Source organism: Podarcis melisellensis, assembly GCF_964234715.1.
Source record: "Podarcis melisellensis genome assembly, chromosome: 5".
Taxonomy (NCBI): Eukaryota; Metazoa; Chordata; class Lepidosauria; order Squamata; family Lacertidae; genus Podarcis; species Podarcis melisellensis.
In genome coordinates this window covers 13,216,885-13,234,930 of record NC_138537.1, presented here as the reverse complement: position 1 = coordinate 13,234,930, position 18,046 = coordinate 13,216,885, and the positions used below count along the sequence as shown (strand labels likewise).

At 45.6% G+C, this 18,046-nt stretch overlaps 1 protein-coding gene across 2 annotated transcripts in view; it reads left to right on the top strand.

The window, feature by feature from the left end:
* The window catches only part of NAALADL2 (N-acetylated alpha-linked acidic dipeptidase like 2), a 777,627-nt gene that overhangs the window by 101,260 nt on the left and 658,321 nt on the right, over window positions 1-18,046 (top strand). The window contains exon 3 of one of the 2 annotated variants that reach the window (XM_081910934.1): window positions 6,891-6,981. The exons of the other annotated variant lie outside the window; for it this stretch is intronic. The gene's annotated coding sequence lies outside the window, so the exon portion shown is untranslated. The remainder of the gene's footprint in view (window positions 1-6,890; window positions 6,982-18,046) is intronic. 2 annotated transcript variants of the gene reach the window in all.

The window sequence follows — 18,046 nt, the reverse complement described above, 5'->3', positions numbered from 1 at the left end:
TCTATCTATCTATCTATCTATCTATCTATCTATCATCTATCTATCTATCTATCTATCTATCTATCTATCATCTATCTATCATCTCTATCTCTATCTCTATCTATCTCTATCTCTATCTATCTCTATCATCTCTATCTCTCTATGCAAACACAAGCATTTGACATTTGATTATTATTTTTTGTATGTTATTTTAGCACTGCATACAACAATACAAGCACTGCTCTAAAACACTACTGAAAAAGAATTTTAACACTACTGAAAAAGAATTTTGGTCCACTTTTGCCTTCAATCAAATCAAGATGGTTTGCTTTTTTCCTCCCTGGGTGCCTGGGTGGGGGAAAATATACACACCAAAAAAAATGGTTCTCTTCTTTAGTTTCCCAGTTTTATTCCTCTGTCTGCAAAATGAAATCAAAAGGAGGTAAGCTAGTAATACAGAGGGCAGAAAAGTTATGAAATAAATGAAAGAATGGAAAGCAGCAGCAGACTTCACATGCACAGTGATTTGTAAAAGATGAAGAAGTACAAAGGTGCATTCCTCATGGATCATCAATTCCACTTCAGAAACAAGACCATTTTTTTGGGGGGGGGGACTCCAAAACCTGGAGAGATATTCCAATGAATAGAATTTCAGGAGCTAATTTAGACCATCCTTTTGCTTCAATGCTCTAACTAAATCGGCAGCAAAGAGCCACCAACACCTCTCCATTTAATAGAGGGCTTATCTACATTTACTTTTCCTCCAGGCTTTTCAGGCACAGTCCATGCTTTAAAGTGTGTCTGAGTGCCCCTACTTCTTCTTCTTTTTGCTCTGAAGCTTTTCCCTCGAACAGCCACTCTTTAAATTGAATTGAGGCAAACAGCAATCTTCAGGAAAATTAAATTGCTATTTGCTCTGATTCAGCTTTAAAGAGCAGGTTTTCACAGTGATACCCTGGAGCAAAAAAACACCAGTGTGCTTGAACACAGAACTTTAAACCACAGGCCTATGCCTGGAAAAAGTGGAGTAAAAGATAAGTGTGGATGAGCCCAGAAAAACAAATAACAGAGTGGCTATTGCATTTCATGTATTAACAAAGTACCTTGCTATTCATTCTCTCCTACCCAAGGACATTTTCAGTATTTCAATGCAAGAAATAAATAATAGCAAAGACTCATCTCAGAGAAGGCACAAAAGCCGGTCTCTTTAAAACAACTCAGAGGAACAGATTTATTTATTTTTTACCTTGTTGAGAGATGAATACTGTTTTCTCCTGCCTGCCCCCCTTTTACCTCTTTGAATGTTTTATCAATAAAACCCACCCTGAGGAAACAAAGGTAAAATTGAATTACCTTGGATTAAATGGATTAATTTCTCAAGCAGAGTAAAGGACTCATGGGAGGGTGGTAACGATGAATATTTGTTCTCCAGGGAATTGGATTTAGTACTCTGCATCACTGCAAATACATACAGAGTGACTCCATAATAAAGCCCCTTAATGGTGAACAGTTGTCCTTTTGAAAGTTCAAGTTCCATGTGCATTTCCTTGGTTGAGCAGCAAGGTGGTTGCCTATATCAGCCTCCTCCAACCTAGTGCCTTCTAGTAGTTTTGGACTACAACTCCCATCAACCCCAGCCAGCATGGTCTAGGATGATATGACATAGTCCAGCAACATCTGGGGCACAGAGTTGAAGAATGCGTAGGTAGAGAACCGACAATGAAACATCCTGAGTTAATTTGAAGGTTGTATATTTGGTACGTGTTAAAACAGAATGGGTTTTATTGTGGATGGCTGTTTTTCTTATGTGAAAATGTTGCAGTGTTCTACCATGTTTAACCTTATGGTTGTGAATAAGTCCAAATAGAAGCTGCCCCCCAATATAGGCCATGGCCCACACCCCTCAAATTAGGTCTATTTGAAAGATGGGTGGAATACCATAGATCTACCATGCATGACTTCTAAACTTATCTCATCTCATTGCAACTAGGGCCACCACTGAGAAGGGCAGATGATCTTTTCACAAAATCTACCCAAGTATATCGAAGTTCCACATGATTCCAGAGGTCTCCCAAGCTCAGGTTTTCTACAAGCCAGCTCTTTGTAGGGGGTGTTATGTGGCCGATACAGGTATTCAGACCAAAATGGTATTATAACATTTCAGTCCATACATGGGTTCTTTATGTGGGGGAAACATAGCTGCTTACCTTTCTTCAAATGTGCACTTAAAAGATTTTCTTACGTAAGGCTCCACACATATAGGCATGTGCATAAAGGGTCAATTTGGTCCATCTCCATTACCTTATTTTCGAGGGGAAATAGATATGCAAATCAGGGCTTTGTGCACATGGCTAAACATGTGGAACCATTCTAGATATGCAGCATGGTGGAGGTGGACTTTATTTATGTATTTATTCAATGGAATCTGTACACCACTTAAATGTTAAAAACAACAACAACAACAAAACAACCAAACCCACTTGGAGGTTTTCATGTGATATGCTTCAAAACCAGTGATACAAGTCGGAGTTAAAAATAAAGTCACCAAGTTGGAGAAGAGTAGCTAAAATCCTCAAGCTCTTGTGACACTGCCACTCAGAATTCAAAATTTCTGCAAATTGTGGGCGGTCCCAAGCGTTGATCTGTTGCCACCAGACATCAAGCAGTGGCTGAGCCTGTCTTTTCTCCTGGTGAGGGCCTGGTCAGTAACTCATAAAACCCCAATAAGATCCCTGTTGAATCAAACTAAAGGCCAATGCTTTAACAAGGGGTGGGTGAGTAAACTAAACTTAGCATCCATGTTTCAGTATGTGCTAGTATTCTATTTCCAACATTGTACAATGTACATGCCACCGCCAGTTGGCATTTGGAAACATATGGCTGCAACACCATGCACTATGCTACAAGTTTCTTATCTAGTGTTGTGTGACAAATAATTCTGCACAGCTTGTCAACGATGACAGTTGAAGTTTGGGGGGGGGGTGGTTTTTTTGCTTAGATGCCTTGACAGTGCTTGTATTAAACAGCCAGAGCCCTACACTCCATTACGTTTTTGTAAAATGAACTGCCTGTAACTTGTGGTTTCCCTGATAGTGGCAGCAGTGGCGGCGGTTGCAGCCTAATCCTCTGCAGTTGGTTGGTTTGGTTTAGTGAGAGCCTTCAGTCGTACGACAGGTAGCAGATCTTTCTCAACAGCTAGCGCAGGGACTTCAGGGCTAAAAATTAACTGATATAAGCAAGAAGTAATTTTCCTAGAACAGGGTTGTTGGTTTTTCAGAACAGCAGTGAACTCTATACTGGTTTATTAAGTAGAAAGGCCACAGTGGGCTTTGTTTATTTTTTGCAAACAACCTGGGTAATAGATCTTCCCCAGTGGAGTTCATCATATATACCAACAGCAAACTCATCCACTGACTGAGGATCCTCATGTAGCCAAAAGAGCACCATCAATGCTCAAGAGATAGGAATCAGAAGGCCTGAAGGAACTCCAAGTTTGGCAGAAGCACCTGGAGGGTGCAGTGTGATGGGGAAAGATACAGAATCGCCCTCCTGACACCAGCATCTGAACGGGTCAGGACAGGGTAGCACTGATGTAGTGGCAGCACAGATTTATCAGTGGAGCCAATGCAGTACAGCTGCCCATCTATCTGCACAAGCCTGACCTTGCCACCCTGCCCCATCCCCATCAGTGGAAACATTAGGGGCGGCCAACATTGGCTGATTGCCGAAGTATTGATGCTTTTGGATTATGGTGCTGGAGGAGACTCTTGAGAGTCCCATGGACTGCAAGAAGATCAAACCTATCCATTCTGAAGGAAATCAGCCCCAAGTGCTCACTGGAAGGACAGATCCTGAAGCTGAGGCTCCAATACTTTGGCCACCTCATGAGAAGAGAAGACTCCCTGGAAAAGACCCTGATGTTGGGAAAGATGGAGGGCACAAGGAGAAGGGGATGACAGAGGACGAGATGGTTGGACAGTGTTCTCGAACATGAGTTTGACCAAACTGTGGTAGGCAGTGGAAAACAGGAGTGCCTGGCATGCTCTGGTCCATGGGGTCACGAAGAGTCAGACACGACTAAATGACTAAACAACAACAACATTGGCTTCCAAGTTCATTTCTGGGCCAAATTCAGGGTGCTCACATTAAAGCCCTAAATGACTTAAGCACCAAATATCTGAAAGATTGCCTCCTTCACTACAGAGCTTCCCAGGACAACCAGAGTCAGCCCTCTTGGTAGTTCCACCTCACTATGAATTTTGAGATGGTGGCAGCCCGGCAGAGAGCATTCTCTGAGGCAGAACCCAAGTTGTGGAATCCTCTCCCTGCAGAGGTGTGTTTGGCTTCTTAACTCTGCAGGCTTTTGGCAAATGCTGAAGACATAGCTCTTTATCCTGGCCTCTGACACCTGAGATGTGATTTTTCAGAGCCCACTCTATTCCTGTGATGGTGATCTGTTTTAATTATATTTCAATTGGAATTTTAAATTGTTGTAATCTGCCCTAGGATCTGAGTTCTGGTGGGTTCTGGCTGGAAAAAAAAACCTCTGGAAATAACTGCAGCAATTTATATAATATGCAGCAGGATAAGGGGAAACAAGGAAACTGTGGAGGGGTGGACGGGAAGTTTACATTGGTTAAAAATATTGGGGGGAACCATATATGTAATTAACTTTTGAAAATCAAAATAAAATTGTAAAAAAAGGGAAACTGCAGCAATTTACTTGAGTGTAGTTTGTTCTACAAATGGTGCATTATAAATGTAGAATGAGAGTAACCTATCATGGATTTCCCCATGGTTTTCCCCAGGACTACAGCTCCCTTCATCCCTGACTACCCATTCTTCCTAGGGCTAATGGGAGTTGGAGTCCAACCACAGCTGGGGAAAACCAAATTGACTACAGCTGAACATCCTCATAGTCTACTTTGTGTCCACCTTCTACTTTTCTTCTCCCTAGAGAATTCTGACAAGACATTCATAGCCTAGGAAATACGAAATAACAATAACATGGAGAGTATATTTTACTCATTGGTATGTTTATTATACCATATTTTACAAACTTCAAAGAGTTTCTTCCTTCAGGATGTCAGGTCTTCTGTTGCTGCCCAGTTTCCATGGAAACGTGGAAGTGGTAGCTGTGCCCACAGCTGAAGCAGAAGTTTGTTTTCTAAAAATATTCTAGGCAAATCTGTAGATTCTGTTTAAAATATTAAGTACTGAACATTAAATTCCTAGCATATTTTTTAAACGCAAAAAATCTCTGAGCTGAGATGTAAAGACTGTTAGTCTGTTGCAACAACAAGAAGAAATCTGCTAGCAGTTCAAAGACCTACAAATTAATTATACTTTCCCTCCCTAGAGATGTATATTTCATTTCTTTTGTCTCCTGCTTTCCTACAAGAGGCCAAGACGGTCACCACCTCGGGTGACTTTAAAATAGGATTAGACAAATTCTTGAAGGCGAGGGCTATCATAGGCTACTAACCAGAATGGCTACATTCTACTTCCACTGTTGGAAGCTTCTCAGTACTTGTTGCTGGGAATCGCAGGTGGGAAGAGTGCTGTTGCACTCAGGTCCTGCTTGCTGGCTTCCCATAGGCATCTGGTTGACCACTGTGAGAACAGGATGCTCTACTAAATGGACCACTGGACTGGTCCATCAGGGCATCCTTATGTGTTTCACTTGGTGTTACTGTTGTTGGACGAGATGGTTGGACAGTGTTCTCGAAGCTACCAGCATGAGTCTGACCAAACTATGGGAGGCAGTGGAAGACAGGAGTGCCTGCCGTGCTCTGGTCCATGGGGTCACGAAGAGTCGGACACGACTAAATGACTAAACAACAACAAGCATCACTGCAGTGACTGGGAGAGGCTCTCTTGGTTTTCAGACATAGGGCATTCCTAGTCCTACTTGGAGATGCCAGAGATTGAACCCAGGAATTCTGCATGCAAGACACAGTTTCTGAACCACTGAGCTACAAGCCTTCCTGTGACTTTCTACTATCTACTAGGCTTGTAGAAAGATAGCATTTAAAAATGAAGAAGAGCCCACTACCCTATGAAGTAGAGAAGGCATGTGCAAGAGTGACCTGAGAATTGGGCTCTTGCGGATCCTAAATTACTTAGGTGCTCTTGATATTTTTACATGAAGTCTCATAAATTAACTCATTAATCAAGCATTAATGGCCTAGTCAAGGCAGATGTTGAATCCAGCTGCTAAACATGCTTTTAATGGGCTTTCTCTCTCTTTTTTACAGAGCCAATTAATTCCAGTATGATGTTATACTCTTAAGGGGGGGAGAAATGTATAGTGTTTGTCAGCCAGGGAAGACAACAGAAGCAATTTCTGAACAAGTATTATTTAATGACTTAAGGTTAGTTAGATTGCCTATTAATTCTCACATTATTCTCAGAGAACAGGAACATAAGTCCTTGGAGCAGGCCTACCAGGCAACCCTCATGCATAAGCATGGTTTGTGTATGAGATCATCACAATTTTGTTACCAACTTACTCTGTGGAATTCACACTCATTCCTAAACATTCACTGTAAGCTGTTTAACATATTCTCACGTAGTCATGAGGCTTACTGCCTTGAGCATGCAGTGTAACAATTCATACTGAAATGCAGTTGTTGACAACATGGTGGGGCGGTGGTACTCACCTGGTATCCTGACAGCAGAGTCAAAGCTGCTTACTGGAAGATAGAGGGGAGAGGTGTTGGGGAGGTTGGCATGGTGCAAACACACCAGCAGGAACACTTAATTGGCTCTGCTGGTGTGTTTGAGCCACATCAACCTCACCACTGCCTCACCCCTTCTCCCCTCTCTCCTGATTAGCAGAAGCAGCAACTCAGATGTTGGGAGGTTACTGTGTTGTTCGCTGTTGATGAAATGCATTTACTTTCCCTCAGGCTTCTTACATATTCTTTATCTGGTCTGGAGAACTCTGTTCAGAAATGAATAGGCCTTATAAGGACTAGAGAATATGGTGAAGAACTTATGGTGAGTAAATGACTTTCAGTAACTTTGTATTTCCAAATATGCCACAAAGGCATATAACATTTGGCTCAAATAACACGGTGCAGAGAGCTCACTTTAAAGGAAACATTGTTTCATAGCTTAGTTGACCGCTCCATGTTAGGATTCTGTTACTTGATGAACCAGTGTTGCTGTTGATGCTGCTGCTGTTTTAAAAACTAAACAAATGGTTTTATTTCCAAGTTTTGTTAAAAATAATAAAAGGTAAAGGGACCCCTGACCATTAGATCCAGTCGTGACCGACTCTGGGGTTGCGGCGCTCATCTCGCTTTATTGGCCGAAGGAGTCGGCGTACAGCTTCCGGGTCATGTGGCCAGCATAACTAAGCTGCTTCTGGCGAACCAGAGCAGCGCATGGAAATGCCGTTTACCTTCCTGCAGGAGCGATACCTATTTATCTACTTGCACTTTGATGTGCTTTTGAACTGCTAGGCTGGCAGGAGCAGGGACTGCGCAACAGGAGCTCACCCCGTCATGGGGATTCAAACCACCGACCTTCTGATCGGCAAGTCCTAGGCTCTGTGGTTTAACCCACAGCACCACCCGCATCCCTTGTTAAAAATAATAATTAACAGCAAAATGCTTGTTTCCTCCTCCCTTCTGGCATAGCTAAATATGCAATATGGTGCCCACATCCACATTTTGTGTGTGTGCTGTGAAGTGTTAGGGAAGAATTACGGTTCAGTGGTAAGGGACATGCTTTGAATGTAAAAGTCCTAAGTTGAATGCCTGGCATCTCCAGATAGGGCTAGGAAACAAACCAAAACATATGCCTGAAACCCTGTAGAACTTGCTGCCAATCCTGACTTGTTTGCAAGGTTTTTATACACCATCCAATTAATCCCACATTTTTTCCAGTGTGTTTCCCTAGCACTTTGCTAACCACAAAAGTTATGGTTTGGTTGTTGTGGTTGTTTTAAAAAAAGTGGTGTGTTGCGCTAGGGCAGTAGTTCTCAAAGGGTGTGGCATACCACACTGATGTGGCAGGAGAGGATGGCAAGTGTGGCAGGAATATTCAAGACCAATCAATATTATATTTTGGGAATCATTCATGTCTTTATATACCTGCATTGTTTAATACTTTCTGGATGTCCCATGGTCGTATTATAAAGTAGTTGTGTTCTGTTAGCAGTTTGTGTTTGTTTTCCAATGTATTTCTCATCCATAAAAAAGTTCAGTGTGGCGTGATCAAAATTGTTATTCTGAAAGTGTGACCGAGAGAAAAAAGTTTGAGAACCTCCGTGCTAGGGTAACTATGCCCTTTGATTCACATTGTTATTGTTTATCTACCCTTCACCCGCAAAGTCCTGAGGTATGTTGTACTGATTTAAAATGCAGCATTCAAACAGCTAAACCAAATTACAATCACAAGCATATGCTGAGTGTTAAAAATATACATCTCCACTGCCAAAGGCCAGGGTAAAGAGGTACATCTTTAGCGTATGACAAAAATTGCATAGTTACATACTCTCCAACATTTATCCAATTAAAATAGGGGTCTTAATAATAATAATAATAATAATAATAATAATAATAATAATACCCCCCCCCCAATTTGATTGGGTTGTCCTAGTCACTTTGGGTGGTTTCCAGCATATATAAAAACATAATAAACATTAAACTTTTTTTTAAAAAAAATATCTTCAGATGTCTTCAGAAGGTTGTATAGTTACTTATTTCTTTGGCTCAGGGGTTGCACAACTCCATAACCTTTGACGAAAATAGAGACGTCCGTCCATACCCTACAAAATTTCTCCAATGAAAATAGGGGTGTCCTAAGGAAAAGCAGGATCAAATCAGAAACTGAGGCGACTTCTGTAAATTCTGGACTATCACTGGAAAGGAGGGACACTTGGAAGGTCCGTAGCTATGCTGCCAGATGCTCCTCTGTGGTGTGGAGGGTGTTCCACAGAGACTGCCCTTTCTTGCATTACCACTGTCTAACCTTCTGAGGGTGATAGAATTACCTGGAGAGTCCCCTGTGCTGATATTAATACCCAAGTTCTGTAGTGAAGAAGGTGGTCTTTCAGATATTGGAGGCCTACATTGTTTTACTGTGCAAACCTCCGGCATGAGCTTTGATCCGTCCTGCAGAATAGTGAGTGCCGAAGGCAACCATAGTAAACAGATGACAGCAACAGACAGCAAGCAGAGAAAGTTGAACGGGATTGAGGCCTTTTACTTATACAAGCTTGACAATTTTGTGAGGACAGAACTCATTCAGCAGCCTGTGGGACTTGGGACAATTTCCTTTGGGCCCAGGTGGACAGAGCAACTTAATTAGGTATTCATATTAGGGCAACAATGGATGAAAATAAAATGGAAAGAATTACACTTTTCTCCCTATGGAGCAGTCTAGTAAAACCGTTGAATTGTATAGGTCTTTGATTAGCCTTAATGGCCCATTACTGGCTAGGGAAGGGAGGCATAATCGCAAATACGCTGAACTGAACAGGTCTGATCAAAGGGCAAGAACACAGCAAAAGATTGTTAAATGAATCTGCATTTACATTTCTGATGCGGAAGATCAAAGGCAAAGGCAAAGATGACGGGGACCTGTCAGGCTTGCAGGCTTTCGGGCTGAAATAAGCCAAACAGAGCAGGCCAGAAGCTCTGCTACAGCTCCACAGAGCTGATCTGCAGACATTAATAGCTGCCTAATTATAAGTCCATTTTCACCACATGGGCATATTCAAACGAAATGTGCTTGCTGTATGAAGTGGGCTTGGACCAAGTTGCCTGACGGTGGCTCTCTCCTTTGGCTTCTGATGTGAGAATCAGGCCTGTTGTGCATTGCAGAAGGCATGGAGTAGAAGATTCTTGGGGTCCCGTCAAACCCTACACTTCTAAGTGAGAGGAATGGCTTGTGGGTGTCAGTGTGTCACTGTGGTGTTTGCCCTCCTCAGTGTGTGACATCACACTGGGTTCATAAGGAAAGGGTTAACTAATTGTAAAATGACTAACCTGTAGGAACCCAAGGGGAGGAGTAAGAGTTAGAGTCAGAGTTGTTAAGAAGTCAGTCTGGAGTTAGAGAAGAGAGAGGGAGGATAAGTCTGTGGGTTGGGCTAGTCCAGTGTTTCCCAACCGGTGTTCCGCGGCACAGTAGTGTGCCGCGAGATGTTGCCTAGTGTGCCGCTCCGGCGGCTCCTCTGCGGCGGCGGTTACAGCGGCAACCTCGGGCGGCTCCTGAGGCGGCGAAGGCGGCCCAGCGGCCGGAGGCGAAGACGGTTGCAGCTGCTCCCGATGCTCACCAGCGGCCTCCTCTTCCTCGCCACTGCTGCTTCGCGGCGTCTCCTCCTCCGCCTCCTCCTTCTCCTCGCCGCCGCCTTTTTCGGGCTCCGGCTCCTTCTTCCCCTCAGGCTCCTCCGCGGAAGGCCCGTCCGGCAGCTCGGCCTCCGAGTCGCCGCTGCTGCTGCCGCCGCCGCCTCTTTCTCCTCCGCTACCGCCGCCGGGCTCTCCTCCTCCTCCTCCGGGCCCCTCGTCCTGGGCGGGCAGAGCAGCGGGGGTCTCGGCGGCCGCCGGGCTCTCCTGGGTCTCCTGCATGGGGGGCTACGCGGCCTTCCCGCTCGCCTCACACGCGCGGCGCACGAACAGGCAAGGCGGCGCGCTGGGCCGAAAAGGGGGAGGGGGCACAGAGCGCGCAGGCGCGCGCTCAGGCGCGCGCGCAGGGAAGGCGCCCTCTCGCCGGGCTATGTGCGCGAGAGCGGACCCGGCGGCGAGTCTCACAAGAGGGGCAGGGACCAACTCGGCAGACGAGAGGGGGAAGGAACGGATTCCAAAACCGGTGTCTTGCCGCGTTGTATATGTTAATTTCCTATGTTAATGGGCTAGGACAGGGTTTGCGATCGGTTAACGCCCAGTTATGCTTTCCCCCTAGGAATTAGGCGTTTCGGTCTTGAGGTACGCTCGCTTCACACCCCACTTGGAGGTTCCCCGGCAAGGGGGAGGGGAAAAAATTGAAAGTTACACTTTCGTGCGTCCCTCCCGGCGTGACGCTGCGCGCTGACGTCACGGGGCTGTAATGGTGGTGTGCCTCGAGATTTTTTTCATCAAACAAGTGTGCCTTTGCCAAAAAAAGGTTGGGAAACACTGGGCTAGTCTGATGTGAGAGAGTGAGAGAATCTGTTAAGAGGAGTCAGTCAAACAGTTGAGATCATCAGTCAGAAGGTATTAGGAAGGTATAGGCCAGTAAAGAAACTAAGGTTAAGAAACTGACAAGAAAATTATCTGAGAAACCATAAACTTGTTAATGCTTATAAAATAAACTTGTTTACAATGGTACCTCGGGTTAAGTACTTAATTCGTTCCGGAGGTCTGTTCTTAACCTGAAACTATTCTTCACTTTAGCTAATGGGGCCTCCTGCTGCCGCCATGCCGCCGGAGCACAATTTCTGTTCTTATCCTGAAGCAAAGTTCTTAACCTGAAGCACTATTTCTGGGTTAACAGAGTCTATAACCTGAAGCGTATGTAACCTGAAGCGTATGTAACCCGAGGTACCACTGTATTTGGTTTAATTTTAACTACTGTCTGGACTCAGTGTGTACCTGAGAGTAACGGGTTGGTGGCAGCGGGGAAGAGAGCACAGTGGTGGCACAGGGATCAATAGACCGTCAAACGTCCAGGGACCCTGTCACCTATGGAAGATGTTAGTAAGTACATCTTCAAAAATCCACAACACATGAGGGATTGTTTGACCTTCCTGTTCACTTGCTATTTTCACTAGCCTAACCACTCCTAGAGTGTGTTGGCATGCAGCCAAGGAAACGGGGGCAATTGGCAGGCCCCCAGCTGGCTCCAGCCCACTGGCCGGTGTGCTGGGTGATCTCCAGTCCTTGATGCAGCATCTGCGACCCGAGCTTCAGAAGCTAGGGCATGCTACTCAGCAGAGTAAACACTATGCAACAGAAGTGGCAGGAGAAGTTGTGTGAGCATATTTACAGTTTATTCAGCATACATCAGGACAAAAGGGAAACATGTCTGATCTCCTTCATGTCCAAAGCAAGACGGCAAAAGCTATACACAAACGGAAGATCCCAGCAAGCTGTGCTGGAGTGTAAACAGGCATGTGACACACAACAAACATGCCTGTTCCTTAAGGTGGAACGGAATATCCCAACAGAGTGAACATCCCCTCCTCTTCAACATACTCACATTTTTCCCCCTTTTGCTCTCAGGATTGGAGAAGGGCAGGGGCGGAGCAAGGGGTGCAGTAGGGGCGGGCCGCCCCGGGTGTCACCACTGGGGGGGTGACAAAATGCCGGGGGGCACTCACCGCGGGGTCTGCAGCGCGCTCAAGCCATGTGCCTCTCCTGGGAGTGACGCGGTGGCTTGGGCGCACGCAGTCTCCGCGCTGCCCCAAACAGTCAGCCCCCTGCCTCCCCCTCAGCTGTAGGGTGGCTGAGTGGAAAGAGGCAGGCAGACTCCTTAGAGGCCCTGTGGAGCTTCCTGCCCCGGCTCACTCCACCCCACCCCTGGACTGGTGCTCGATCAGCTTGCTCTGCCACTGGAGAATAGAACTCCAAAAATTGGAGAGGGGTGTCACTGCTGAAGAAACCCTGTCCCATGTGCCCACAAGTTTAATAATGGGCCCATAAGCAGGGCCTCTGAAGCTGATTACAAGGTCTGGGCACTTTGTATTGGTGCGAGTCAACTTTCAAGTATGGTGGTACCTCGGGTTACATATGCTTCAGGTTACATACGCTTCAGGTTACAGACTCCGCTAGCCCAGAAATAGTGCTTCAGGTTAAGAACTTTGCTTCAGGATGAGATCAGAAATCATGCAGCGCGGCAGCAGCAGGAGGTCCCATTAAAGTGGTGCTTCAGGTTAAGAACAGTTTCAGGTTAAGTACAGACCTCCGGAATGAATTAAATACTTAACCCGAGGTACCACTGTAACTTGGTCCCAACTCATCAAGGGCTTTAAAAGTCATAACCAATAGTTTCAATCATGCATGGGAATGAACTGGCAAGCAGTGCGACTGATACAATATTGGGGCAACGTGCTCTGAGTGCCTCTCTGCAACTTCCGCATGAGCAGCCGCATTTTTCAAGAGCTGCAGTTTCCAAACCATCTTCAAAGGCATTCTCGCCCCGAACACATTGCCATAGTCTCTTTAGGTTGTCACTAGCGCCTGGGTAGCTGATCAAAGTTCCAGTGCAGCAAGACTGGGCCGCAGCTGTGTGCCGGCGGAAGCTTTTAAAAGGCACTGCAGCTGCATTTTAGCAGCTGCATCATGCTTAATTGAAATCTACAGCAGCATCGCCCTTTCCCTGGCAGTGTAATGATGACTTTAGGGGGTTGCCCACCTAGATGGTTTCAAACAGTTTTACTTTTCAAGCAGTAGGGGGGGGGGGAAGGAGAGGTGATCATTCAATGCTAAGAGGATTTTGTTGAGTAGAAAAAAAGACTGTTAATGCACATGTTGCTTTCAAAGAAAAAAGAAAAGAAGGAATCGATGTCAAAGTGAGGCTAGATCATTTACTGCAAGATTAAAGTGGTTACCATAGGACCTGCTCCTATTATATGTCAGGGTTCAGGCATACTCGCCTCTATCGCTTTTGACTACACTCCTCACAATAAGACGTGGGAGGTCAGAGTGTGTTCGCCATCCTTTGAATCAGAATGTTTCATTACTCTGGCCCATTCTGTACCAAAGTGTGGAAATGGTTTTACCTTAATGCTAAGCACGCCAGGGGTGCAATTCATCTTTCAGCCGATGTCAGCAGCAAGAACCCTGTCGGTCCGAGAGCTGGCTCTCAAGTTCGACTCTTAATGTATAGGTCGCTGGTTCAAGTAGCTACTGTAGAGGTGCGCTGCTCAAGCTGCAGGCTTCCTCTTCAGAGTGCTGCTGCCCGCTCACCACCATCATGGCAACCTCTTCTTTTCTTCATAGATGGAACAGGAATGTTGCGATTTCCTTGACTGTTTGCTTTCCTTGCTCTTTCTAGCTTCAGACACCCTTGCCTGTAGTTGCAAAATGTGTGAGGGAAAGCAGGAACAAGCAGCTGGTATCTTAGCCATCTTCTCTTAAAAAATAAATAAAAAATTATTAGGAATTTAAACAAAACATATTATCTTAAAACATAGGTAAATGATAAAGGGACCCCTGACCATTAGGTCCAGTCATGGCCGACTCTGGGGTTGCGGCACTCATCTCACTTTATTGGCCGAGGGAGCAGCTCGGGGAGTACAGCTTCCAGGTCATGTGGCCAGCATGACTAAACCACTTCTGGCAAACCAGAGCAGCACACAGAAATGCCGTTTACCTTCCTGCTGGAGCGGTACCTATTTATCTACTTGCACTTTGATGTGCTTTCAAACTGCTAGGTTGGCAGGAGCAGGGACCATGCAACGGGAGCTAACTCCGTCGCGGGGATTCGAACCGCCGACCTTCTGGTCAGCAAGTCCTAGGCTCTGTGGTTTAACCCACAGTGCCACCTTAATTCCCCCCTATTTCCCCCCTCTCCCCTCCCATAAAACAATCCCCCCTCCCCTCCCCCCCCAACTTCCCTCAGTTCCAATTTCTAGTTTCTCTATACAGTGGTACCTCGGGTTACATACGCTTCAGGTTACATGCGCTTCGGCTTACAGACTCCGCTAACCCAGAAATAGTACCTTAAGTTAAGAACTTTGCTTCAGGATGTGAACAGAAATCATGCTCTGGCGGCGCAGCAGCAGCAGGAGGCTCCATTAGCTAAAGTGGTGCTTCAGGTTAAGAACAGTTTTAGGTTAAGAACAGACCTCTGGAATGAATTAAGTACTTAACCCGAGGTACCACTGTAAATGCTATTCTCTGCATGTTACAAAATTGTATAAATCCTTAATTTATCTAACTGGTTATTATCAATATAAAGTTTGTGAGTGTTTATTCAAAGCCTGCCAAGGAGTCCAGTTCACTTTGTTGCATCTTTAAATGCTTTGTAAACGGTCCCCATTCATCTTTAAAATCACAGTTATCCTTGTCCCGTAGTTTATGTGTCAATTTTGCCAATTCTGCATAGTCCATCAGTTTCTCCTGCCATAGTTCTTTAGTCAGGATTTCCTCACTCTTCCACCTTGGCCATCATTCTCAACAGTTGTTGTTGTTGTTGTTGTTCATGGAATCAGAGAATTGTAGAATGCATGACAGATGGCCAGCCAACTTCTGCTTAAAAACCTCCAAGGAAGGAAGGTCCACAACCTCCTGAGGAAGGAAAGTCCACAACCTCCCGAGGAAGGAAAGTCCACAACCTCCCGAGGAAGGAAAGTCCACAACCTCCCGAGGGAGTCCATTCCACTGTCAAGCAGTTCATACTGTCAGAAAGTTTGTCTGTATGTTTAGTCGGAATCTCCTTTCTTGTAAGTTGAAGCTATTGGTTCGAGTCCTACCTTCCAGAGCAGGAGAAAACAAGCTTGTTCTCTCTTCCATGTGACCGTCCTTAATATATTTGAAGATGTTGTTGCTGTTGCTATAATTTATATCCCGCATTGTCCCTAGAATGGGACTCAAGGCGGCTTGCGCAAATGGAAGCAAACCAGATAAAATGCAAAAAGCTAAAAGCATGTAAAAAGTAACAGCTAAAAATTGATTATTAGAATTAAAGCCATATGAATAGAACAATATGATAGAATTAAAATGATATAAATATAAATCTATTAAAATACAGACAGTGAAACAGCAGAGTGAAATTAAAAATCCTTTTCTTGAAAAACAGTCAGTTCCCAAAGACCTGTCTGAATACAGCAGTCTTCACCTGCCCGCGAAAAGACAACAAAGGAGTCAGTTGAGCTTCTCTAGGGAGGGAGTTCTAAAGTGCAGGAGCAGCCACTGAGAAGGCCCTCTCTGGCATATCCATCAAGCATTCCTGTGAGGGTGGTAGGACTGAGAGAAGGGCCTCTCCCAAAGCTCGGGGAGATTTGTATGGGAGAATGCAGTACTCAGAAATCCCCTAAATTCATCCATATTGGGAAGAGTTGGGTGGTGGGAGTTTGTGGCAAGGAGTTCAGAATGCCAGTTCACTGTAGTCTTATTCAGTTCATATTCTATCAAAATGTGAAAAGGGAGCAGGGCTGTGTTGATTTGCCCCATCATGCACTCGCTAGCCCCCACCTCCCCCTAACCTGGACATAAAAAAGGTAAAGGGACCCCTGACTGCAAGGTCCAGTTGTGACCGACTCTGGGGTTGCAGTGCTCATCTCACTTTATTGGCTGAGGGAGCCAGTGTACAGCTTCTGGGTCATGTGGCCAGCATGACTAGCCAGAGCAGCATAGGATGTGGTTATTTTCAGGTATGGAGTCTCCAACCCTGGCAATAATGTTGGTCATGTGAATTGGCCCTGAGGTCACTAACATATTAGAATATTAGAGTTGGAAGGGACCATGAGGGTCATCTATTCTAAACCCATGCAATGCAGGAAACTTTTGCCCAACTTGGGGCTCAAACCCACAACCTTGGGATTAAGAGTGTCATGTTCTTACCAACTGAGCTATCCAAGCAAATATCTGCATAGGTACCTTGTAAAGCAGGGGTGGAGAACCTCAGGCCCAGGGTATTTATTTGGCCCTCAGAACTCTCCATAGGCCACACCTACTCTCCACAGGCCACATCCCTCTCTGGCCATGTCTCAAAAATATTTTTTGCCTGGCTGGAATGTGTCATTGAACTCTGATATTCTCTCTTGCTAGTCAAGAAGGAAGGTGGAGAGGTGTGCATGTGCATGTATACAGGGCCGTCTTACCCATAGGCGCTAGGGGTGCGGGGCACCCGGGCACCGGTCTCTCAGGGGTGCCAGGCCGAGAGTCCGGGACCCAAGAGATGAGTCTGGGGAAGAGCCCACCCGTCGGTTAGAGCACTGTGGCGGGCTCTTCTGCTGCAGGTGGCTCTGTGCTACGAGTTCAGGGGTGACTGAGCCAGTGAGATGCTGAGGTGGCCAGCTGGCTCCGCCCTCCCTCCTGCGCCCCTAGGACTGCCAACCTGGGGGTAGGTGGATCTTTGCACCCCGGCGCCATATATGCTTAAGACAGCCCTGCATGTATAGAAACTAGTCTTCTGTACACCCGCTGCTCCATCCATGTCTGCCTTTTGCTTTTCCCACTTAACATGTGGCCCTCAGAATGGTGCCCAGATGGAAATGTGGTCCTTAGGCTGAGGGGGGAAACCCCCCAGCCCATCATAGAGTATTTGCATAGTTGAGGTTGTGCCAGAGATGAGTATATTCAGTGGCTGTTTGTGGATTCTCTCCTAAATTGGTGTGGGGAGGTATGATTTCACATATTTGGCAATCATTGCATTATAATGGTACAGATTGTCTCATAGCAAACACCGACCAGCTGTCAGAAGCATAGTTTGAGGAATAACTTTGTTCCGCCGCTGACAAGTTTCAGATGAGGAAAGCGCACTATTACTGTAATGTGCCTCTCCTGATGTGTGTCAGCAGTGAGTCAAAACAGCTTTGCAGATTATGTTGCTAACATGACGAGAGGGGTCTTGAGTCACCATGTGACCAGCGTTTGCTTTGCCAGAAGCAGCACAAGTTACTTTGATGCGGGTTGCCGGTGGGATATGTAAAACACATATAGGGCACTTCAAATTCTCTGTAAGAAGGTTTCTCTTCTTGGACAGCTGGCTTTTGCTCTGACACAGGGCAGACGCACTTAAACAGCTTTCTTGGGAGATGGAAATGGAGATACAAAAATGGCTTGTCGCAGAGAGGAGCCGCTGAGAGTGTGAAGTGCAGAAGAGATAAATAGGGTGAGTTGGAGGAAGAAGTATTTTGGATGTAAAAGCAGCAGAAGAAGGAAAGTCTTTTAAGAGGGCAGGATAACTGCATAACCCCTAATGGATTGATTTTTGCAGAGCCAGAGAAGGCTGTATTGCCATCTCTTGGTAGAAGCAGAGAACTGCTGGATTTGGCTGGGATTAGTGTTTTGCACATGGCCCCAGGAGTCTGTTTGCATGTTGGGATTGCCATAGGTAAAAAGGTAAAGGAGCCCTGGACGGTTAAGTCCAGTCAAAGGCGACTATGGGGTTGCGGTGCTCATCTCACTTT